The following is a 25,495-nucleotide window of genomic DNA, read 5'->3' as shown; positions in this document are numbered from 1 at the left end:
AATGTGCTTTCAGGATAATGCATGTAAAAGTATCTGTTGTATGTATGAAAAGTGACCTTTTTGTTTTCTGCTGGCTTGTGGGTGTCTGGCCACGTAAACTTCCTTTCTGCAGCACTAATCCACTTTAGGATTAGTGAATGGGTGGGGTTCGCAAAGCAAAAAGCTTGTATTTGGCCTTCTGCCACCTAGAAATTCCTGCCTAATCTTGATTTTTATTAATTGCTGTGTGCAAAAAAACAAAAAACACAAAAACAAATCCAGTTAACTTTCATATTTCCTTAAAGTACATTGTTCTGCACTTATTTATATGTGTGTGTGTATATATATTCACATAATGTATGTATATTCACATATATATCCTATGTATCAAAATATAGATAGGTTAGGATAATTCACTATTTCAGATTAGTGCTTTTACGTTCTGATAGGTGGCAAAATCCAGGGATAGTGTATTTTCAAGAATACTCAGTGGATGTGGCTCTAGCTTCATCTATTTACAATTGTTCAAATGTTCAAAGGGAACATCTTCCTTCATTTATTAAACAAACAAATGAACAAACATATTGTTCAAGGGAGTCCATGAAGTCCCATTCAGAGTTATGACTTTGTGACTCAATCATGTGGTTAAAAAAAAAATTATATATATATATATAGTAAGATGTTTGATTCTGCAAAGAACTATGTACCTATTCTGCCTCCCTCCATTGTAAAAGTCATTCATTTATTTACTCACTCAAACATTCATTCTAGAAGCACTTGTTTGGGACTTAGTACGTTTCAGGTCCCATCCCATGTCCCACAGATACCAAGATTATTTAGATACAACCTCTGTTCTTGAGGAGCTCAGGGTCTATAAGAAGATTTCCTGCTTTATAGGATTTCATCTCAAAGGCCTAATTGTAGAAAGTTAAAGTTTTCATGCAAAGAACTCAACATGTATCTATACTATTAAGTGCTGATAATAATTGGTATTTCATTTGTTTTTAAACCATGAGTGTTTTTCTTAAATTGTCTTTATCGTTTATTTATTTTATTTTTGGCTGCGTCGGGTCTTAGTTGCGGCGCCCAGGCTCTTCGTTTTGGTGCACAGGCTTCTCTCTAGTTGTGGCGCGTGGGCTCCAGGGCCTGTGGGCTCTGTAGTTGTGGTGCGTGGGCTCCAGAGTGTGTGGGCTCTGTAGTTTGCGGCACACAGGCTCTAGCTGAGGTGCACGGGCTCAGTAGTTGTGGCACGCAGACTTAGTTGCCCCGCGGCATGTGGGATCTTAGCTCCCTGACCAGGGATCGAACCCACATCCCCTGCGTTGTAAGGCGATTCTTTACCACTGGACCACCAGGGAAGTCCCGGTATTTCATTTTGAGGAATTGTTTTCCTTTCTCCCCCCTCCCTCCCTCCCTCCCTTCCTTCCTTCCCATATCAATGGGGGCAGTGTAATAGAGGGGAAAGAGTATGGGTTTTGTCCAGCAGATTTAGGTTTGGAATTTTGGCACTGTTCCTTACCACTGTGTCATCCTGGGCAAGTGACCTGCTCTGAGACTCCATTTTCACATCTACAAAGTGATGATAGGAATATCTACTTCAAAAGAGTTGTAGAATCATATTGGTTGAATAAGATGATACATATAAAAACCTACTCAGTGGATGGTGGAACTTACTTTTAATAGGGAAACTTGGAAAGTATACCTGCTTTGTTTAACATCCTTTTAAAGAATAAACCAACAGAGGTAGCTTTTTTGGTCTGAACCTTCTGAAGACTCTTTACATAATATTATCTATGGCTGTAACCTGTACTCAAGAGTTGTAGGACCAAGACATCTGTGAGGATTCTATGGGTACTAGAGAAATATGAATCCACATAGTCTGAACCATACAAAACTGCCAATATTGACATGACCTACAAAAATGGCAATTTCGTATGGTTCAACCTAATACCACTACTGATACCATTAAAAGCACATTTCAGTTTTGTACTTTTTAATGTGAATGTCATATAAAATTTTTAAATTGGGTTATTTCCCGGTTAAAAATATTTAATGAGTAAAATTCATGTCATTTGTTTTTTAGATTAAGGAAGAAATGGTAGAATAAGTCTGCTTGGTTCTCTTTTCCAGAGTAGTTTTAGAAGGTTCAAATTTTGAGTTTGTGAAAATTTCAGCCTCAGGCATTGGGGGAAGGGACATGAAAATCCATATGTATTGTTGGATGTTAAGGAAAAGAGCAAATCTTTGACTATTTTAAGAGAACAACATTAAGATTGTCAGCTAATGAGCTGAAACTTGTTCTGACTGTGATACATTACTAAGCAAAGATTAGAGGAAATTAGTATAACAGAGAAAGAGAGATCCTTTTTTTTTTCGTTTGCTACATATGTGGGAGAGACGGAGGATTGGGAGTGTGTAGGAGAAGTGTTGAGAGGATATGTGGGAGAAGAATTGTTTAAAATGTTCAAAGGGAACTAAAATGAAGATAGGAAAATGTACGCTGGGGTACGGGTTTCCAAGGGCAGCTACTCAGACAAGTGCTTCCAGTACTTTCATCAGCACTAGTAGCTTTTGAACTTCCATCTGTGCTGTCTGCTGGGCTGGGAGTACTCTGTCTGCTCGACAGTCACAGGTGATCCTGTCACCCTGGCCTTGGGAAGCCCAATTCAAATCCTTCTTCTTCTAAGAAATTCTCCCTAGCAAGTAAAGGGAATTTACATCCTCTATCATCAAAACTAAAGCAAAGAAAAGTACTTCTATTTCTTCTAACTCTCTCTTCCCAAGTGTTCTGTAAATGGTTTATGCTTGTGTCTAGTAGCAATGTGTGGGCTAGGAAATATATTTATACATCTGACATGGCCTTAAGACCATCTAGTCTACATTTATAGAATGTCTATAACTTGCCAGAGGCTGTGCCCTCTACTGGAATCAATAAAAATAAGATTTGGATTTGCTACCAGAGAGATCACAGCCTTATGCTGTGATCTACACCTTTGAAATGTAAAAATGTACTCATGCTATGAAGGACTCTACCATGTTTCTGAAATTCCTTCCTCATAGGGAGTATTGGGAATCCTTTAATTCTACCATGTAAGAGTCATTGCTCTAGCTTTAAGCTTGTTATACTATTAAAATCTCAATATAGTTGCAATAACACTTCGCCGTTTTCCTGACATTCAACTTCAATGTGAACTGCTGCATCTGATTTCTTTCAAGAAATAGAAGTAGGTTTTCACTGAGGGGGTGACAGAAAGAGCATGAGGACACTAGAATCCTAGGTACACACAGAGTGTGAGCAGGGAGAGTTCATGGACCAGAAGTGCGGGAAATGGACCAGAGGTTAGCTTCCGCCTGGCCGGAGCAACGTCACTGGGCTGAGATGGGATGATCACCAGAAAGCCAGTGTTCAAGGCTGGCTCATAGAGCTGTGAACGCTAGGACTGCTGATGGCACTGTCAAAGAAGGCAGAACCACCTACTACCCCCCTCTGTGTCAGGCAGCATGCTGGGTGTTCTATCCCTGGCACAATTTAAGCCCCATAACAATTCTTTGATGTACGAATCTGCCCTATTTTGTAGATGAGAAGATTTAGTTCAGGGAGGCTAAGTAATTGTCCAAAGGTCTCAGACCCAGTTAGCAGTAAAGCAAGGTTCAACTATCTCTCAGTTTCCAAAGCCAACATTTTTCCTTCAGTTTGCTCTTTGGGAAATAAAGGCATCTAGTCAACTTTAAAGGCCAAATGCTATTCCAAGGGAAATAGTTTTGAACGAATGACCACTTGAGGACCAGCTTATGACACACCAGATGAAGACAACTTGAATGTGAGAACCAATTTTATTTCCAACATTTTCAAGAGTAGAAACAAATACTCTCAATCGGATATCCTCTGCAGGGATACTCTCTCCCAAGCCCTGTGGGTGGTCAGCTGACCTCCTGCTGACTAACTATGACTAACTACAATGGAGTGAAATGACACCCTATCACTCTGCCCACCTACTTAGCACAGGGAAGACCTGCAGTAAATGTTTCGTAACATGAGAAAATGGAGACTCGATAAGACTGAGTGGTTTGTTCAAGATTAATTTGTTCAAGATTACTTAGGTGTTATGTGGTAGAAACAGGATTTGAAAACAAACCTGTTAAGTTCACAGACTCTTGCTTTTAGCTAGGGCCTCTTTGAGTTCTGATACATTTTCTGGGGCAACACAAGTAAGTCTACATTCATTTCTACAGAAAGGCCTTGCAAATGCTTTAACAACACAACAACAACAAGGAGCCAGCATTTATCAAATCCTTCCATGTGCCAAATGTGACACTAAACATACAAGCATGATTTGGTTCTTTTCCCTAACAGCTCTATAAGTAGGCACAGCCACCATTTTGTCGATGAGGAAAAGGAAACTGAGAAAGAGAAGTAAATTGCCCAAGTTCACAATTATAAGTCCAGAGTCAGAATCCAGATCTACTTTTTTTCCTTTGTGTATATATCAGTACTTTTATTTTTTATCTTGTAGAGGTAGTTATAACTTTTTAAGTAGTATATAAATGAACATAGGTATAAGCCAGCCAGAACAAAATAATTAGTATGTATTTAAAGGAATTAGATTTTTTTCTTCTTTTCCAGCTTAGGATAAGAATTTCTATAACACAATAATCACCTACATCATAGATTCTTTCGAACCAAATGGCAACTACATATATATATAGAAGACAAGTACTGATGCATTAGACGTACCGAAAACACCTCCTTTGATGAAATCACTTAGGATTGTAAAAAAAATAAGTATCATCCGACATCTGGATGTTCAATAAAAGAGTTGGAGGGCTAAATAAATGGGGGAGTCACTCTACCCACTTTCCTGTTTCCAGCTTTTAGGGTTGCAAGTTTATTTGTAGGTTTAACATATACAGTCCCATACCTACTATTTCTTCTTCAAGAACTTCTGGATGGTAGCGTTAAAAAAACTTGAAAGCTTGATCTCCTTCTGAATTTCCCAAGTGTTTCTGCACTTTTTTTTCAAATGGGCCTCCTTGTCAGGGTTCACCTTTACTTTTATAAGTTCTATAATACTATTCTCTCCCATGGTACAAGGAACACTGAGGAATACTTCTTCATTTATTCCATAGAGGTCCACAATCGGTAGAAACTGGATGGGTCTCAAAATACTCTGTGTTAAAATACCTTGTGCTAAATCAGCTACAGATAGGCCAGTGGCCCAAGAAGTAGTTAACCCTTGAACAACATGGGGTGAGGGAGGAGTTAGGGGCCCTAGCACTCTGTGACGTTTAAAATCCACCTACAACCAACAGTCGGGCCCTCCATATATGTGGTTCCACCGCGTCCATGGTTTTGTATCCAGGAATTCAACCAATCCTGTGTAGATAGCGTAGTACCGTAGTATTTACTGTAGAAAAAAATCCACATATAAGTAGACTGGCAAAGTTTAAACCTGGGGGCTTCCCTGGTGGCACAGTGGTTAAGAATCTGCCTGCCAAAGCAGGGGACACGGGTTTGAGCCCTGGCCCGGGAAGATCCCACATGCCATGGAGCAACTAAGCCCATGCGCCACAACTACTGAGCCTGTGCTGTAGAGCCCGCAAGCTGCAACTACTGAGCCCGTGGGCCACAACTACTGAGTCCCCGTGCCACAACTACTGAAGCCCATGTGCTTAGAGTTTGTGCTCTGCAACAAGAGAAGCCACCGCAATGAGAAGCCTGCTCACCACAATGAAGAGTCGCTCCCGCTCGCCACAACTAGAGAAAGCGGGCACGCAGCAATGAAGACCCAAAGCAGCCAAAAAAAAAAAAAGTGACTGTTTTAAAGAGGGTGTAGTCAACAATGTCAGTTACTTCTAAGGGGAGAAGACAAAAAATTGGAGGCTAAAAACATTCATTAGATTTATTCATTAAGAAAGTCACAAATGATCTTAATGAGAACAGTTTAACTGGAGTTGTGAATATAGAAGATGCATTGCAGTAGCTTGAGTCAAGAATGGTAGGTGAAGAGAGGACATAGAAAATTAAAAAAAAAAAAGTTTAAACCTGTGTTGTTCAAGCGTCACCTGTATTGCCTTTCGTTTCAATAGCCTCACAGGCATTAGCTATCATTTCTTTGCAGATATTTTTCCACTACACATGGTCTTTATCAGCTCCTAAATCTGGGTTCAGATTCTTCAAAGCAATCAGCAATGTTAACTCCACACAGAAACACTTGAGTCTCCAAGCTTCCAAGGATCCACCCATGACAGCTTTCAGGGTGGATATCAAGCTTCTGCCCATCAAGGGAGGGAAATGGGGAGTGTCCAGATTATAGCCACTTCCAATAACACAGTTTGGGAAATTCATTCAACTTCCAAGCTACATAAGATAACCACTGGATTAGAAACAATAATCATTTTGCCACAGGGACTGGATGGGATAATATGGGAAATCATTAAAGATAGTCACATTCCAGTGGATTAAATTAAGGTGTATTTCTCCTTTTTCCTGGTGTGCATCTGCTGTGATAATCACTAAATTGGAGATTGCAGTGACAAGGTAATCTTTGCTGGAAACAATATTTGGCATTTTCATAAAAGGACTGCCAAGTTCAAGATCTAGTGTCTCACCCTTCAATTTGCCTTCATCAGCATCCACAAAGGCAAGTTCATCATTCAAGCCTTCTAAAAAATGGTGATAGCACGGGCCATGCCAACTGATCCACTTCCTGTAGTGGAGACCTCATTGTGAAGAATGGCCTTCTTGGAAGTGAAATTCATCATAAATTCACGGGCGACAGGGGTGAAGGGCCAGCAGAATGCCTGTCGCCTGCAGGGGACACTAAGCCATCCCCAGGTGAAGAAAAACTCCCGCACTGCCTGCTCTCCAGCTGACCCTTGGGGCTCCCTGGGCCCAGTTCATGTCTGCTCATGCACGAGGTGGAGGAAGAGATTGGAGGAAGCCTCTGAAGGTTTACCATCCCCCTCATCTTGTTACTGAGCAAGGTCACACCCATCACGCAGGGGCCTCCCCGGGGCTTTGCCCAGGCCTCCAGAAAGGACTTCCCCCATGTGCTCAGACTAAGGCAGTCAAGGAGCTTCTTCTCTAGCATGTGGATCCTGGAGTGACCCTTTTACAAATCCGTGTTGGCTTCCATATTTGACATGCATAATAAACCTAACCCAGGTCCCTGGAATTATTTATTTTCTATTTTTCAGTGTGGATACCAAGTCAAACCCACTTTCTGACTCCAGAGCCAACAAGCTTAAGCATCACTATAGCTAATCCCATCTCCCTTGATCTCACCCTCTTCAGGACATACTAATTTGTCTTTACCCTCTAATATATCTTGTACACTAATCCTAGTCTGTTGCTTCTTGATTCCTTTATAAAAATGCAGCAACTAGAATGGAACATATAACCCTAGGAAGGGTCTAACCAGTGTGAAGGCCAGAAGCTTGTCCCCTTTCTAGGCACCAGTACCGTATTTCTGTAAATAGGTTCCAGGTAAATATTTTGACGACATCATCAGATGGCTACCTTGGGGTCACCTAAAACCACAAGATCTTTTGCTAAGGAGATGCTGCCATATGTCTCCATTCTAAATTGGTGCAATTAATTTTGGGAACTGTATTCTCCCAGACTGTCTTCCTTAGTAAGGGATTTTGTATGTGTGGTAAACCTAAGCAGCCAACAGGTATTTATAGGGTCTGTGCCAGTAGTTTGGTTTCTTATGGCTACTTATTAGATTAATACCTCTTGAACCTCAGTTTTTTTTTTTTTTTATTGGAAAATGGGAAAAGAATATATTCCCTGCTAATGTCGTGGGAGGTTCAAATGAGATAATGCACAAAATGTAAGGTGATGTTATTATCACAGATAATCTAGGTTTTAATACCACACCAGAAAGGTAATTGTAACCGCTAAACCCATAATCACAGAAACTGTAGCCCACAGGTCCTTTAACTATCCCAAACATAAGATCATCTATCCAGATTTTAACAAGGAAAACATTTTTACTATTCTTTTTTCCCCCACTTAAAGATGTTCCAAGTTGGCTTTCATTGCCCTCTAGTGGTTGTTATATGGAAGCCATAACTCATTTTTACATTTTTATTTTTTAAGATGTCAGGCAGTCGTAACACATGCTTCAGATACTTTTAGGTTACATACATTCCTGTCCGTTGTAATCCTTAAAGAGTCAACCTATAGGTACAGTTTCTAACATCTTGCTCAGCACAATATAGGTATACAGTATCATGTATTATTTTACTAGGTCTTCACTTAGGATCTACTGACTTAAAATAATTAACTTTATTTATTCATTCATTAAATATTTGTAGGATATCTATTATGTGTCAGGCAAACAAGATAGACGTTGTCCTGGCTTACAATCTGTGAGAAAATGGAGTATTAAATATGTCGGTACAAATTCGTGTGGTAAATGATGTGATAGGGAAAGTACTGGGTATATGAGTCTATTAAAAGGGGTACCTAACCTGGGGGCATCTCTGTGTGTGTTGAGAGGGTGGGGTGGGATTCATGAAAGAGGATGTTTAGAGAGTGTAACAAGTGGCCTGAGATCTAAAGGATGAATAGAAGAGACTTATTCAGGAGAAGGGGCTGGGGAGGGGAGAGTGTTTGACGGATTAAATGTAGGTAGATAATGGGAAGAAGGGAGCTTTAGAGATGAGGCCGGACAAGGTAAAAAAAAGCTGTATTAAGGAATTTTAACTTTTTTCTGGTGATTAAATTATAACCAACAGACTGAAAAAGCATGAGTGCATGCCTTCAATTTCTTTTTTTTTTAACCTGCTATTTTTTGGTTTTGTTTTGAATTTTATATTTATTTTTTACACAGCAGGTTCTTATTAGTTATCCATTTTATGCACAGCAGGGTATACATGTCAATCCCAATCGCCCGATTCATCACTCCACCATCCTCACCCCCCTGCCACTTCCCCCCTTGGTGTCCATATGTTTGTTCTCTACATCTGTGTCTCAATTTCTGTCCTGCAAACCGGTTCATCTGTACCATTTTTCTAGGTTCTACATGTATGCATAAATATACGACATTTGTTTTTCTCTTTCTGACTTACTTCACTCTGCATGACAGTCTCTAGATCCATCCATGTCTCTACAAATGACCCAATTTAATTCCTTTTTATGGCTGAGTAATATTCCATTGTATATATGTACCACATATTCTTATTTATTTATTTATTTATTTTTGGCTGTGTTGGGTGTTCGTTCCTGTGCATGGGCTTTCTCTAGTTGCGGAGAGAAGGGGCCACTCTTCATCACGGTGCGCGGTGTACCACATCTTCTTTATCCATTCGTCTGTCAATGGGCATATAGGTTGCTTCCATGACCTGGCTATTGTACATAGTGCTGCAATGAACATTGGGGTGCATGCGTCTTTTTGAATTATGGTTTTCTCTGGGTATATGCTCAGTAGTGGGATTGCTGGATCATATGGTAATTCTATTTTTAGTTTTTTAAGGAACCTCCATACTGTTCTCCGTAGTGGCTGTATCAATTTACATTCTCATCAACAGTGCAAGAGGGTTCCCTTTTCTCCACACCCTCTCCAGCATTTGTTGTTTGTAGATTTTCTGAAGATGCCCATTCTAACAGGTGTGAGGTGATACCTCACTGTAGTTTTGATTTGTATTTCTCTAATAATTAGTGATGTTGAGCAGCTTTTCATGTGCTTCTTGACCATCTGTATGTCTTCTTTGGAGAAATGTCTATTTAGGTCTTCGGCCCATTTTTGGATTGGGTTGTTTATTTTTGTAATATTGAGCTGCATAAGCTGCTTGTATATTTTGGGGATTAATCCTTTGTCCGTTGATTCATTTGCAAATATTTTCTCCCATTCTCTGCGTTGTCTTTTCATCTTGTTTATGGTTTCCTTTGCTGTGCAAAAGCTTTGAAGTTTCATTAGGTTCCATTAGTTGATTTTTGTTTTTATTTCCATTACTCTAGGAGGTGGATCAAAAAAGATCTTGCTGTGATTTATGTCAAAGAGTGTTCTTCCTATGTTTTCCTCTAAGAGTTTTATAGTGTCTGGTTTTACATTTAGGTCTCTAATCCATTTTGAGTTTATTTTTGTGTATGATGTTAGGGAGTGTTCTAATTTCATTCTTTTACATGTAGCTGTCCAGTTTTCCCAGCACCACTTATTGAAGAGACTGTCTTTTCTCCATTGTATATTGTTGCCTCCTTTGTCATAGATTAGTTGACCATAGGTGTGTGGGTTTATCTCTGGGCTTTCTATCTTGTTCTATATTTCTGTTTTTGTACCAGTACCATATTGTCTTGATTACTATAGCTTTGTAGTATAGTCTGAAGTCAGGGAGTCTGATCCCTCCAGCTCCGCTTTTTTCCCTCAAGACTGCTTTGGCTATTCGGGGTCTTTTGTGTCTCCATACAAATTTTAACATTTTTTGTTCTAGTTCTGTAAAAAATGCCATTGGTAATTTGATAGGGATTGCATTGAATCTGTAGATTGCTTTGGGTAGTATAGTCATTTTCACAATATTGATTCTTCCAATCCAAGAACATAGTATATCTCTCCATCTGTTGTATCATCTTTAATTTCTTTCATCAGTGTCTTATGGTTTTCTGCATACAGGTCTTTTGTCTCCCTAGGTAGGTTTATTCCTAGGTATTTTATTCTTTTTGGTAATTGGGAATGTTTCCTTAATTTCTCTTTCGGATTTTTCATCATTAGTGTATAGGAATGCAAGAGATTTCTGTGCATTAATTTTGTATCCTGTAACTTTACCAAATTCATTGATTAGCTCTAGTAGTTTTCTGGTGGCATCTTTAGGATTCTCTATATATAGTATCCTGTCATCGGCAAACAGTGACAGTTTTACTTCTTCTTTTCCAATTTGTATTCCTTTTATTTCTTTTTCTTCTCTGATTGCCCTGGCTAGGACTTCCAAGACTATGTTGAATAATAGTGGTGAGAGTGGACATTCTTGTCTTGTTCCTGATCTTAGAGGGAATGCTTTCAGTTTTTCACCATTAAGAATGATGTTTGCTGTGGGTTTGTCGTATATGGCCTTTATTATGTTGTGGTAGGTTCCCTCTATGCCCACTTTCTGGAGAGTTTTTATCATAAATCGGTGTTGAATTTTGTCAAAAGCTTTTTCTGCATCTCTTGAGATGATCATATGGTTTTTATTCTTCAATTTGTTAATATGGTGTATCACATCGATTGATTTGCATATATTGAAGAATCCTTGCATCCCTGGGATAAATCCCACTTGATCATAGTGTATGATTCTTTTAATATGTTGTTGGATTCTGCTTGCTAGTATTTTGTTGAGGATTTTTGCATTTATTATTCATTAGTGATATTGGTCTGTAATTTTCTTTCTTTGTGACATCTTTGTCTGGTTTTGGTATCAGGGTGATGGTGGCCTCATACAATGAGTTTGAGAGTGCTCCTTCCTTTGCAATTGTTTGGAAGAGTTTGAGAAGGATGGGTGGTAGCTCTTCTCTAAATGTTTGATAGAATTCACCTGTGAAGCCATCTGGTCCTGGACTTTTGTTTGTTGGAAGATTTTAAATCACAGTTTCAATTTCAGTGTTTGTGATTGGTCTGTTCATATATTCTATTTCTTCCTAGTTCAGTCTTGGAAGGTTATACCTTTCTAAGAATTTGTCCATTTCTTCCAGGTTGTCCATTTTATTGGCATAGAGTTGCTTGTATTAGTCTCTTAGGATGCTTTGTATTTCTGCAGTGTCTGTTGTAACTTCTCCTTTTTCATTTCTAATTTTATTGATTTCAGTCCTCTTCCTCTTTTTCTTGATGAGTCTGGCTAATGGTTTATCAATTTTGTTTATCTTCAAAAAGAACTAGTTTTTAGTTTTATTGATTTTTGCTATTGTTTTCTTTGTTTCTATTTCATTTCTTTCTGCTCTGGTCTTTATGATTTCTTTCCTTCTGCTAACTTTGGGTTTTGTTTGTTCTTCTTTCTCTAGTTCCTTTAGGTGTAACGTTAGATTGTTCATTTGAGATTTTTCTTGTTTCTTGAGGTAGGCTTGTGTAGCTATAAGGTTCCCTCTTAGAACTGCTTTTGCTGCATCCCATAGGTTTTGGATCATCATGTTTCCATTGTCATTTGTCTCTAGGTATTTTTTGATTTCCTCTTTGATTTCTTCAGTGATCTCTTGGTTGTTTAGTAACATATTGTTTAGCCTCCATGTGTTTGTGTTTTTTACGTGTTTTTCCCTGTAATTCATTTCTGATCTCATAGTGTTGTGGTCAGAAAAGATGCCTGATAAGATTTCAGTTTTCTTAAATTTACTGAGGCTTGATTTGTGGCCCAAGATGTGATCTATCCTGGAGAATGTTCCGTGCGCACTTGAGAAGAAAGTGTAATCTGTTTTTGGATGGAATGTCCTATAAATATCAATTAAATCTATCTGGTCTGTTTTGCCATTTAAAGCTTGTGTTTCCTTATTAATTTTCTGTTTCCATGATCTGTCCATTGGTGTATATGAGGTGTTAAAGTCCCCCACTATTAGTGTGTTACTGTCGATTTCTTCTTTTATAGCTGTTAGCAGTTGCCTTATGTATTGAGGTGCTCCTGTGTTGGGTGCATATATATTTATAATTGTTATATCTTCTTCTTGGATTGATCCCTTGATCATTATGTCGTGTCCTTCCTTGTCTCTTGTAACATTCCTTATTTTAAAGTCTGTTTTATCTGATATGAGTATTGCTACTCCAGCTTTCTTTTGATTTCCAGTTGCATGGAATATCTTTTTCCATTCCCTCACTTTCAGACTGTATGTGTCCCTAGGTCTGAAGTGGGTCTCTTGTAGACAACATATATATGGGTCTTGTTTTTGTATCCATTCAGCAAGCCTATGTCTTTTGGTTGGAGCATTTAATCCATTCACGTTTAAGGTAATTACTGATACGTATGTTATTACCATTTTCTTAATTGTTTTGGGTTTGCTTTTGTAGGTCCTTTTCTTCTCTTGTGTTTCCCACTTAGAGAAGTTCCTTTAACATTTGTTTTAGAGCTGGTTTGATGGTGCTAAATTCTCTTAGCTTTTGCTTGTCTGTAAAGCTTTTGATTTCTCCGTCAAATCTGAATGAGATCCTTGCAGGGTAGAGTAATCTTGGTTGTCGTTTCTTCCCTTTCATCACTTTAAGTATATCATGCCACTCCCTTCTGGCTTGTAGAGTTTCTCCTGAGAAATCAGCTGTTAACCTTATGGGAGTTCCCTTGTATGTTATTTGTTGTTTTTCCCTTGCTGCTTTCAATAATTTTTCTTTGTCTTTAATTTTTGCCAATTTGATTCCTATGTGTCTCGGTGTGTTTCTCCTTGGGTTTATCCTGTATGGGTCTCTCTGTGCTTCCTGGACTTGGGTGGCTATTTCTTTTCCCATGTTAGGGAAGTTTTCGACTATAATCTCTTCACATATTTTCTTGGGTCCTTTCTCTCTTTCTCCTCCTTCTGGGACTCGTACAGTCCGAATGTTGTTGCGTTTAATGTTGTCTCAGAGGTCTCTTAGGCTGTCTTCATTTCTTTTCATTCTTTTTTCTTTATTCTGTTCCGCAGCAGTGCATTCCACCATTCTGTCTTCCAGGTCACTTATCCGTTCTTCTGCCTTAGTTATTCTGCTATTGATTCCTTCTAGTGTATTTTTCAATTCAGTTATTGTATTGTTCATCTCTGTTTGTTTGTTCTTTAATTCTTCTAGGTCTTTGTTAAACATTTCTTGCATCTTCTTGATCTTTACCTTCATTGTTTTTCCGAGGTCCTGGATCATCTTCACTCTCATTTTTCTAAATTCTTTTTCTGGAAGATTGCCTATCTCCACTTCATTTAGTTGTTTTTCTGGGGTTTTATCTTGTTTCTTCATCTGGTACATAGCCCTCTGCCTTTTCATCTTGTCTATCTTTCTGTGAATGTGGTTTTTGTTCCACAGGCTGCAGGGATGTAGTTCTTCTTGCTTCTGCTGTCTGACCTCTGGTGGATGAGGCTATTTAAGAGGCTTGTGCAAGTTTCCTGATCCATGCCTTCAATTTTTATTTTAGTTTTAAGAAACATTTTATTATTTACAGGGAAATCTTTAGTTATTAGTCATAAATTGTTTGAAACCTTCAGTGCCTCTTTTTATCATCCAAAGTTTCTCAAACACATATGTTCCTAAAATGTTGGAGCTGGAAGGGACTTCAGACATCACGAATTTCCCTCCTTTCACTTCACAGAGCTTTGAGGGAGTGGGTGGTCAGGTCAGGAATTGGTCAGGTTGCATCGTGTGGCTACCCCTGGGAACTGTTTGCTTTTCCCACCGTAGTCCAGTGTTCAAATTCCTTAGCCCGGGTCAGAGACCTGACGAGTATCCTGTTATCTCCTGTCTTGTTGACTCGGATTGTTCAGAATTCCTGAGCACCCCTAGCTTTTCACTTCTGCGTCAGACTTCATGCTCTTCATTTGTGGCCTAATGAAAAGATGGTTTATCTTTGACTTGTGGGGAGGATCTGGGCGGTCTTCTCATTTCTGAGGAGAGCACGAATCCTCCCCAGATCACTGGGTCAGGTTTAGCCTCTTCTCTTGAACTCCATTGTCTCTCTGTACTTTTCTTATGGCATAACTCTGTGTGGACCTACTCACTTCTTCTAGACTACATGCATCTTGAGGACATGACACATGGCTTAGTCATCACTACATCCTGCATAGCAAGAGAATGCAGGCCCTGAAAACCTCTATCAAGTTTGTTGTAGACAGGGATGGGTAGATAAATGAACAGAGTGGGATATCCTATTTCCTAACAGAAGATTTAAGTAAATGTTGGTAAGGGAATGAAAAATATATTACCTTAATAGCTCGTTAGCAGATTTTTTTCTCAGGGAAAAAAAGAAGTTTAGAAAATGCAATGATGAGCTACCTGAGGTGAAATGAGAGTCTCTTACAAGCAAGGAAAAATAATAGCTGTATTTTTAATGAGAAATGACCATGAATCAGAGGGTAATAAGAGATTAGAGAAGAGAGGTCAGGAAGGGGGGAAAAAGAGAAATCTGGGCAGCATGGGAGAATGCCCAAAGGACTTTAAACCAGAGATATCTGATGCCCATTTAAAAATGCTTCATGTTTGATGTGAACTCACTGCCATCTTTTTGAACTTAGTGGTGCTGTTTACTACACAAAGGAGATGTTGTTTATGCTACAGCATGCCATTGATGCTTGATACAGAAAGTGTGCTTTCCTGTGAGGTTTGCAATTCTGGGACAACTACCTCATGTCCATATATGCTAAACATGGAGGCAGATTAAAGAAATGAAAGAAAAATGTAGTTTCCACTCTCCTGAATTCTATCACAAATCTGTGAGTAGAATAATAAAAATACATGAAAAAAAAGGTCATAGTTTAGTGCAGTTTCTGTTGCACACAAAACACAAGAGATATAGGCAATAAATGGTTTTGTAGTTTGGATCACAACATCATTTTCAGCATGGTCCATCAGGCACTGTTCCCTCCAGGGTAGATTTTGAACAGAGAAATAACAAGCAATTAAATTATATGGAAGATTAACTAGGCCCTTCACTGACCCCTCTTTTTCTTTCCTTCAAGCAGGAGAATCATCGATCAGTCTATGTTCAGGAAGGAGCAACATTTTTCATTTTGAGCTTTTCTCAAGCAGTCTTAGCTCTTAGGGCTCCTGGCTGATTCTTAGCTCTGTAACTTAAAAAAAAAAAGGGACTCTCGTAATATAAAAAAAATAGAAAAAAAAGGCAACGAAGTGAAAAATTTTTCTTTCAGATCTTAATTTACTGTTTATTCTCTGAATTATATTTTAAAAGCCTAGCGTTAGGATGACAACCAGTTTTAATCCAAATACAATCCACAGTACGAAAACTCGGCACACAGGCCAGACACCACTGTATACAGTTAGTTCTATGCAAAATCTATTACTGCCATCTTGTGGATTCTCAGGGAATAATGCCAGTTGCAATGTTCTGTTTACTCTGTCTTGGAGTACTAAGTTCGTATGGCACAGTATATGAAAATAACTGGGAGAATGTATAAGGAAAGAGCAGCTAAATCCCCAATTTTCCATTTAACTTTATCACTTTGAAGGCAGTATTTAACTTCTCTGGCTTTCAGAGTGATTTGTCTTGTCTTTTGAGGCTCTCAGGACAAGAGAGTGGATGTTCCCAATGAGAGGAGTCCCTGGAGGTCATTTCTCCAGGAGCAGATACTTATGTAAACCTGGGGACTGAAGAAGGGGGTATTTTCTTTTTTTATTGGCTTGCTGATGTGCAGGTGGGTCCTGACATTCCAAAAGCACAGCAAATATACAGTATAGGAAGAGCTTCGTCCAGAAAAAAAAAAAAATGCTACTCCTGGGATACCATCCGCCGATCCACACTTCAGTCATTCTCTTGTAAGCTTTGCATCTTGGCTTTCTGGTTCTCAAAAAACACTTCAACTGGAAAACTGAGGTAATATGTTGGATCATGGATAGCATAGGCAACTTAAAAAAAATCATCTGAGCCTTTCAGGGAAAATTTTGGAATAAACCTTTAAAGGCTTTCCCTTCCGCTTAGGGAAGACTTCTTCAAGTTCTTTCATTTGCTAATTTATTCACCACTTACAAACACCTCTGAGTGCCTAGCACTGGGTTAGGCCCTGGGAGGCAGTTATAATCCAGCCACACCTCTGTCCTCAAGGAACTCACAATCTGTTGGGGAAAATATTCATGAAAACAATCCAAGATCAAAAGGAGAACACAGGGTGTCATTGAAGAGCTGTGGAGATACAAGGGTTGGGAGGAGGTGGGAGGCCTGCTCTCCCTGTATCTGAGTCCTACCTAAGGGCCTTCTGTAGGCCCTTTCATTCAGCTTCCTCCATATTCAATAAATTTCTCCCTCCTCTGAACTCTTGAAGCTCTTAATTGGAATAACTAGTTCACCTGGTGATCATCTCAGGCACCTTGCCCGGTTAGTTTTCACTAGACCAGTCTCTATCCCACTTCTCTACTTGCAATTTGATCTTAATAATTAAAGTGTCATTTAGAAAGGATAATCAGGCTATGGCTTCAAATATAATCCTCATTCTTTCCTTTCTGATGTATATATATATATCAGAATATATAATATTTATAATATTTATATATATAATTAAAAACATGCTCTAAGCATCTACTATATATGTTAGAAATTTTGGTTTTAGCAATTCTCAGCATTCAGTTTTTTAATTTTTTAAATTTTTTTGCGGTACACGGGCCTCTCACTGTTCTGGCCTCTCCTGTTGCAGAGCACAGGCTCCGGATGCGCAGGCTCAGCGGCCATGGCTCACGGGCCTACCCGCTCCGCGGCATGTGGGATCTTCCCGGACCGGGGCACGAACCCGTGTCCCCTGCATCAGCAGGCGGACTCTCAACCACTGCGCCACCAGGGAAGCCCAGCATTCAGTTTTTAGACATAATTTCAGAGGATGAATACTCTGAAGGGGTTCCCTTTTCCCAAATGGGAATTTTCATGGGGATAATGGGAGATAGGATTTTCTGCAGGTAAACAGTTTTTATCATGTGGAACTGTTGTCGCATCTGTCTGGTTTTATTCCTTTCTCCAGCCCAAGAGTCTCTTCTTTTCCCCTGTATACTTATCCAAGTTCCTTACGCTCCTTAATATGGTCTTATTTAAGGATCTGTCTTCATCTTCCTTGCTCTGATCTCCCTGGAGGGCGAAGATCCTGCTATTTAACTCTTTATTCCTAAAGCTGGGCATGTCATGATCTTTATATGGGTCTCAGAGGGGTCCTATCCCTGTGCTGCATGTGCCTCTCCTTTCCCTTCCAGCACCCTGCATGAGTCAGGTGGGTCCCCTGACCTACACACTAGCTTGGGGGTTAGTGATTTGACCTATGATTTCTTCTGCTTCAAGTAGTGTAGTTGCTCTGAACCTGGGCAGAAGTTAGGAGGAAGAGCAAGGGCCAAAGCCTCCCTTGGGAATTTGGGGTGGTAGAAAGAGAGAAGTAGCTTATACCCGGGCAGAATGCGGCTGATGGGGTGCTCACTGACTCTTTTCATTTGTCAGTCATTGAGGATGGTCATTGTATGTGGTGAAGTGAATTGTGGTGGTCGTGGGAGTGGTGCTCATGATGATTGGCAATAAGACAAGGTGATACCTGATATCAAGGAACTTATTATTATTATTATTATTTGCGGTACGCGGGCCTCTCACTGTTGTGGCCTCTCCCGTTGCGGAGCACAGGCTCCGGACGCGCAGGCTCAGCGGCCATGGCTCACGGGCCCAGCCGCTCTGCGGCATGTGGGATCTTCCCGGACCGGGGCACGAACCCGCGTCGCCTGCATCGGCAGGTGGACTCTCAACCACTGCGCCACCAGGGAAGCCCCAGAACTTATTATTATTGAAATAAAATAACAAAATAGCAGGGTGAGAAGACTAAAATAATGTGATCTTTTCTATCACATTGGTCATGCATTATAACCATGTTCATGTCCTATTTCTCCACTAGGTTATAACCCCGTGAGGGTGGGATCAATGTCTTATTCGTCTCTCTCTTCCCTAGAGCACCTAGCATACTACTTGATAGTCATGCTGTCATTATTGAGCACCTACGATGTGCCAGGCCCTGTTCTTGCTCTGGGAACGTAGCAATAAATAAAATGGATCAATAGGAGATATTTAATAAATCAAAGAATTAAAAAATAAGAATTGCAGTCATGTACGTGAAGTATTTTCCACCTCTTCCCCTCCCTCCATCTTTCTCTAAATAAATAAATAAATAATTGATAAATAAAACACTAGTTTTCCCCCTCTAGTAGATCATTTCCACCAACATATAGACATTGTTCTATTGATAAAACCAAACTCTACCCTCTAGTGGCCATCCTATCTCATTCCCCTTTTTAGCAAAACTCAAAGGAGATATCTGTACTCATTGTCATTAATTTCTCTCCTTTCATTATCTTAGAAATCCACTTTATACAGATCTCACCCCATTACACTACAGGAACTGCTTTTTCATTTGATCAGTAAGTTCCATGTTATTAAATTCAGCAGTTAATTTTCAGTTCCCATCTTACAGGACTTAGCAACATTTAAAGCAGTTGATGCCACTCTCTGGAAATGCTTTCTCTTTTTAGCTCCCGGGGTCCTACTTGCTTTCCTCCTACCTTACTGGTTGCTTCTCTTAGTTCCCTTTGTTGGTTCTTCCTCTTCTCCCTGAGGAGGACCTTAACACACTCCAGGGCTCAGTCTGTCTGCCTTTGTTGCCTGCTTCACCTGTAGGATCATCCCTGTCTCAACTAATAGTGTCTCTGCTTATCTGATTTTCAGGTAGAAAACCTTGGAGTCATCCTTCACCTCTTCCTTTCTCTTTTACCCCACATCCAATCTTTTAGGAAATCTGTTAACTGCCCCTTCTAAACATATCCAGAACCATCCCTCGCTCCCTCCATTTCCACCACAGCTGTCCCATCCTTCATATTCTCTAATGCAGATTATCCAGGTAGATTCCTAGCTTGCCTCCTGCTTCCAGCTTTGTCCCTTGATAGTGTCTTGTCAACACTGTGGCCAGAGTGATGCTCTTACAATGTAAGTGAAATCATGTCCTATCACTCTGCTTATAATCCTCCCTTGGCTCTTCCTTCTCTCAGAGGAAAGCAAAGCTCTTACAGAGGCCTACGAGGCTGTGCTGTCTGTGACCCACCCATCACTTCTCTGTCCTCACCTCCCACTTCCCTCCTCTCCCTCAAATACACAAGGCACGCACCTGACTTAGAGCTCTTCCCTCTGGAACTATCTCAGAGCTCTGCATGGCCCACTTTCCTTTCCTTTACTCTTTGCTAAAATGTCACCTTCTCAGTGAGATCTACACTGACCACCTTATTTAAATGTTCAACTCGTCTCCTAGCACCTCAAATTTACATTGCATTACTCTATTGGTTTTTCGTCACCTCCTAATAAATTATATAATTTCATTATCCATTACTTAAAAATATATATATTGTTTGTTTTTCCCACTAGAATGTAAGCACCATGAAGCAGCAGTTCTTTCTTTCTTTCTTTTTTTTTTTTTGGCACTTATATTCCTAGTGCCTTGCGTGTAATGGCTGCTGTAAAAATTTGTTGCATGAATGAATAAATGAATGGTTAGTCCTCATTAGGCACTGTGCCAATGGCTTATATATACTATTTTATTTAATGCTCACAATAAGGCTGATAGGTGTCACCATCCCCAATTAACAGATAAGGAAATTAGTGTCCTAAGAGATTAACCTTATCAAACTCACACAGCTGGGAAGTAGTGGATTTGAGATTTGAATTCAAGCCTGCCTGATTTTCAAGGTCATCCTTTCTCAACTCCATCTTGTGCAAATGGCTGTACGTCAGTAAATATGTGCCTGTTCTCATTTTTATGTGTTTACTTTGGTCTTAATTGTGCCCTGTTCTCCCATCTACAGCTTGCCACTTCCAAGCCGTGGTTACCTGTTTAGGAACCATGCATAGCTGCTCACACCCCAAAACAATGAGAAGGAAAGGCTTTTCCTGTTTTTCCATGCCCAGCCCCCTTCCAAACACCCACTGGAAGAGCTCACACCCAGCCTCTGTGCCTTTGCCTATACTGTTCCTTCCAACTGAAATGCCTGCTTCCTTAATTCATGGTAACAAACGTTCTTGAGCAGCCTGGGGTTTGGGGCACTGGGGCCATAGTTCCTGCCCGGAAGAAGTTCTTGGGATTTGTTTGGAAGAAATCGACATGAGAATAAATAATTTACCTACTCTGTGCTAGGGACTTCATTAGCGGAAGAACCACAGTACAGTGGGGCACCAACACCTTTAGGACCTATGCCTGTTTATGGTAGAGGAAGGAGAGAGAGGGAAAGCTCTGAAAGGAGGAGCTCGCCCAGGAAATCCTGTCCTTGAATCCCTTCCCATCTGCCTAACTGCAGGCCCCTCTGCCATAGTCCTCCATGAGCGTCCTCTTTGTAGAGCTGATTCTGCACTTCTTTTAGAGTGGATCACACGAATCGTTACATAACCACTTTCTAAAGCTGTGAAGTAGGGACGCATGTGTATGTGTGTGTGCATGCATGTGTGTACTCATGCTCGTGTATGTTCTGTACAACCCTAGGCCCATAGAAGGCCATGCATAAGTGCATCTTTTTTTTTTTTCATAAGTGCATCTTAGTTGGCAGAAAAGTAAATAGAATTCTCTCCCTTGTGCCTTTAGAGCTTTTCAACATAGAAAATTATGATGAGATATTAAGTAGAGCAAGTCGGGGTCGGAAGAATGTGGCCTGGGCATTGCAGTGGAAACCCTCAGCTTAACTACAGCTAGGTTTGCTTGTAATTGGGAATAGATGGTTTTCTCTTCAAATGACTAATTCCTCTTTGTCTTCAAAATACAACCCACTATTAATTTTCCTGGAAATCTTTCCTGGATTCTCCCAAGAGACTAATTCAGCAGGCCTCTTGTGATCAGTCCTGGAGAAATGACTTTGAATTTAGTGTGAGAAGGGAGAAGGGGTAAGAGAGATTTATTGTGCACTTCCTAGGTGGGAAGTACTTCACCCGTTCTGATTTCTATTATCCTACAGGGTAAAATTCTGAGACTCAGACAATTAAAATAACTTGATCAAGGCCACAGTAAAAGGTGACACTAGGGCTGGACCCTAGGTCTGCCTGACTTCTAAGTTAGTTATTTTTTTTCACCTTCCACACCAGCCTTACAAATTCTATCAACTCTAATCGTGCTATTTCCCTGTGTGATACTGTGATTTATTATAAGAAATATACATTTGGTCTTTGTTCCTGTTTCTGGCACAGAGCTCCTAAAACCCTTGGAATTTCCCAAAGTGAGGGCAGAGAGACAAAGGTGTCTTTTGTTATGTTAATGAGGTGACTTTAGGAGTCCACCTAAGGGTGGGGGCTGGTTGCCAGGAGAACCAACCCTGTTGGAACTTTCAGTCCTACCCCCCCAAGTCCTCCTGGGAGAGGAGAGGAACTAGAGGATGAGTTAATCATCCACGGCTGGAGATACAGTCAATTATGCCTACGTAATGGGGCCTCCGTGAAAAGTTAAAAAGAGAGGGTTTGGAGAGTTCAGGGTGGTTGAACATGTGGGGAGTGCTGTGCCTGGAGAGATCATGGAAGCTCTGTATGTTTCCCCACGCCTTGCCCTGTGCATCTCTTCCATCTGGCTTTCCCTGCGCTATAGCCTTTTATAATAAACTGGCGATCTAGTCAGTACAATGTTTCTCTGAGTTCTGTGAGCTGTTATAGCAAATTAATTGAACCCAAGGAAGGGGTCGTTGGAATCTTCAATCTACAGGTGAGCCATCAGATGGTCAGAAACACAGGTGACGACCTGGACTTGCAACTTGCTTCTGAAGTAATAGAGTGGGGTTGGTGTAAAAAGATTGCTTGTGGGGTGGGGAACGCCCCCTCCCACCCATACACATATCTGCAGGTGGAAATCGGTGACCAGAACCTTTACCCTGCTTAAAAACTTTCCACAGTTTTCTGCTGCCCTTTAATCTTCATCCCCTTTTAAGGCTTTAGAAGGTGTATGAGGGGCCTCCTTCCTCTCTAATCTCACCTCTCTTTAAATTCCCTCTCACTCTCTATATCCGACCCACCTTACACACAGTGCGCTTTCCCTGGCTTCTGGGCCAGTGGACAGGCTGATCTCCGGCTTCACTTTTCCTTCCTCGCCCAGCCCGCCTGGTCTGGCTATCCTTTCTACATCTTTCAAGGCTGAGGTAAGATATCACTTCTTCTGAGACATCTTTCTGGTCCCCTGGTCTAGGTGAGGTCCCCCGTGTGCGCTCCCCAGCACCTGTGGCTCCCCTTCGGTAGCACATTTAGAACTCAAATTTGCAAACTGCACGAGGGTAAGAATGGGGCCTATCATATTCACCACTATACCTCTAACCCATGGCGCTGTGTCTTGTCCAGGGTAGGACTACCTATATTTTCCTTATATATTTTCTCTATAATTTTCTCTGTTTTTTCTTTCCCAACCAAAGTAAGAATAATCGAACTGGGCACCGTGCTCCATCTGATTTGATCCTCATTTTTCTCAAAGACCAAAATGTGGATTCACTACAAAAGAACTGATGATTTATTTCTTCATTTATTGGAAGGTGTCTGTAGCTCTTTAATAGAGCAATAGGGACTTTTTAAGACAAAGTACATTGGTCTGTAAATCCCTTAATCTCAGGAAGACATTTTTAATTACTTTGGGACACAATGTGCTGGAAACAGAAAATCACCATTAGAAAGAAGTCTTCATGATATCCTGTCCTTGCCTGAATCTCTTGTTGGCGTGCTTAGATGAGCACAGTTAGGCAAGGCACTGCCAGCTGCACAAATGCAGGCCGAGGCCCTTCCCAAAGGAGGCCTCTCTCTGGAAATCATTTCTACTGTTTAAGCAACTATTATGAGTCTCAAGATCTTAGATCTAAACAATTCCTCGTATAGAAGTCAGTGAGCCAAACGATCTCTAATGGACCTTTATCATTTAGCTGCTCAGTGCCCAAATAGCCTTCTTTTTTGGGGGGCAATCCAAGACAGGCGGGAGGCACAGCCTTATCCCCCATTAGAAAGGTGGAAGGGCACAGCGAGAGTGACGGCAGGCCAAGCAGATATTCCTGCTGGGAACTTAGAATCACCACATTAAAGTGTAAGATCCATGGAGAGAGAGATTTTTTCACAGCACCTCCAGCAGTGTGGCCTGGTTGTAAGTGGCCTGTGGTAATGACCTCGAGAGCAGCATCCTTAAAAGACTGACGTCAGCAGAATTTCCTTCCTGGCTTCTGAGCTGGGTTCCCCAGCCTTCCTGGGATTCAGTGAGCTATCTGTTATTTCTCTAATAAATTCCTTTTCATTTAAGTCACCCAGATATCTGTCGTCTGGAGTTCAGAACTCTGGCAGGTAAATCCAGCATCCGAGCTCCCATCAGGCACATCGCTAGAACAGTCAGCATGATAAGCAAGGAAGCTGATTGTGACAGAAGGAGACCTATGCCTGGTGGCTAACAGGCTTTAAGTTAGAAAATCACTGATCTCTTCAGTTTCCTGCTGTATAAAATGGCAAGGTGGTCATCTTCCTACCTATCCTGGATTCTATGAGAATCAAATGAGATAACGTTCATAGGAAGGGACTTGATACATAGAAATGGTGATGCAAATGCAAGGGTTATCAGGGCTTAGCTAGCAAAATAGGTTAGAGGCAAAACCAAATAGGAGTTAAAAAATCAGTCTACTTGCAGACGAGGATTACTCCTTCCTCACAACCTGAGATGTCTCTGCAAGGATCCCCCTTTGTCAGGGGTCACCTGTGATAGAGCATTTTCAATGTTTATGTGGAAAAGACTCAGGATCGCGTTTTAGTTCACCCTTCGAGACTTGTATAGGGACTCTTTATCACCTAAACATCTTTTGGGAAGAAGAGTATATATTATAAACAGAGTTTTAAGCAAACATCATGTATTTAGCATTTAGTATGTAATAGAATAGTTAATATTTGTCTGATCTGTGGGAGTTCCTACTAGTCAATTAGGAAAGAATCTGTCTGATTTGGAAAATGCGTTCTGTTGGCCGGAAAGCTAAAAGCACTAAGATATTCTGAGTCTTCAGGAGAGAGTGGTTCTTTAGGCCAAGAGTTCAGATGAATACAACTGAGAAGAGCCCTAGGATTCCTAGTTGCCTTCAGAGAAGTTAATGAATGAATGTCTTCTTTCATTCATTCATTAACATTTGCCGGGTAGCTGGGTTCTGTATTAATCAATGGGACGCAGAGATACTAAAACACAGTCCCTGCCCTCAGGGGAAGCGTTGGAGGATCTAGATGTTGCTTTTAAGTCTCCTCAATTTTAGAATCTCTGTGTATGATGGCTTCCTATGGTGGCTCACATTTCTCCTTGTAAACAGTTTATTATTTCAGGCATTTATATTTTTCTCACTAACTGGACTTACAGAGTGCAGACAGCCTTAGACATAAGCAAACTGCCAAGTTAAATTTTCTTTCTGAAGGCTGGCATTGCGGAAAGAGCATAGCTTTGAAATCAGAAGCAATGGTCGTTCAAATGCCACTGTCATTGCTGATTATCTGTGTGATTTTGGGCAAATTACTGAATTTCTCTGAGCCTTCAACCCAACAAGGTTATTGTTAGGATTCAGTGAAATCATAATACTTGGTGCTAAGCAGATACTCAAAAACATGAAGCATTTTCTTCCTAATTCTCCACTGTTCCTGCTTCCTCGGAGTCTTTTTTGGGAAGCTTTTCCTCCAGAAGCCTTCCCACATTTCCCAGGCTGGGCTAATGACAGCCTCTCCTTGGTGCCCATGTGATCCCCTGAATTTACCATTAACGCTTTCCATGTTATTGTGGAAATAACCTATTTATGTGCCTGTCTCCCCTTGTGAGGCTATATGTTCGCTAAGGACACAATTATTTTTTTTTGCCTAGTAGTTTTCGCTGCTTAGTGGATGCTTAGGAAATGTCTGTGGATTGGTTTTATGCAAA

At 40.5% G+C, this 25,495-nt stretch overlaps 1 protein-coding gene and 1 pseudogene across 13 annotated transcripts in view; both read right to left on the bottom strand.

Moving 5' to 3' along the window:
• DLG2 (discs large MAGUK scaffold protein 2) overlaps nt 1-25,495 on the bottom strand; it is a 929,335-nt gene that overhangs the window by 330,314 nt on the left and 573,526 nt on the right. The gene's annotated exons all lie outside the window — the stretch shown is intronic.
• On the bottom strand, nt 5,989-6,738 carry LOC132429336 (L-lactate dehydrogenase A-like 6B; annotated as a pseudogene).

The sequence above is a fragment of the Delphinus delphis genome, chromosome 8 (genome assembly GCF_949987515.2).
Source record: "Delphinus delphis chromosome 8, mDelDel1.2, whole genome shotgun sequence".
Classification (NCBI taxonomy): Eukaryota; Metazoa; Chordata; class Mammalia; order Artiodactyla; family Delphinidae; genus Delphinus; species Delphinus delphis.
This window is presented reverse-complemented; position numbering and strand designations above follow the sequence as displayed.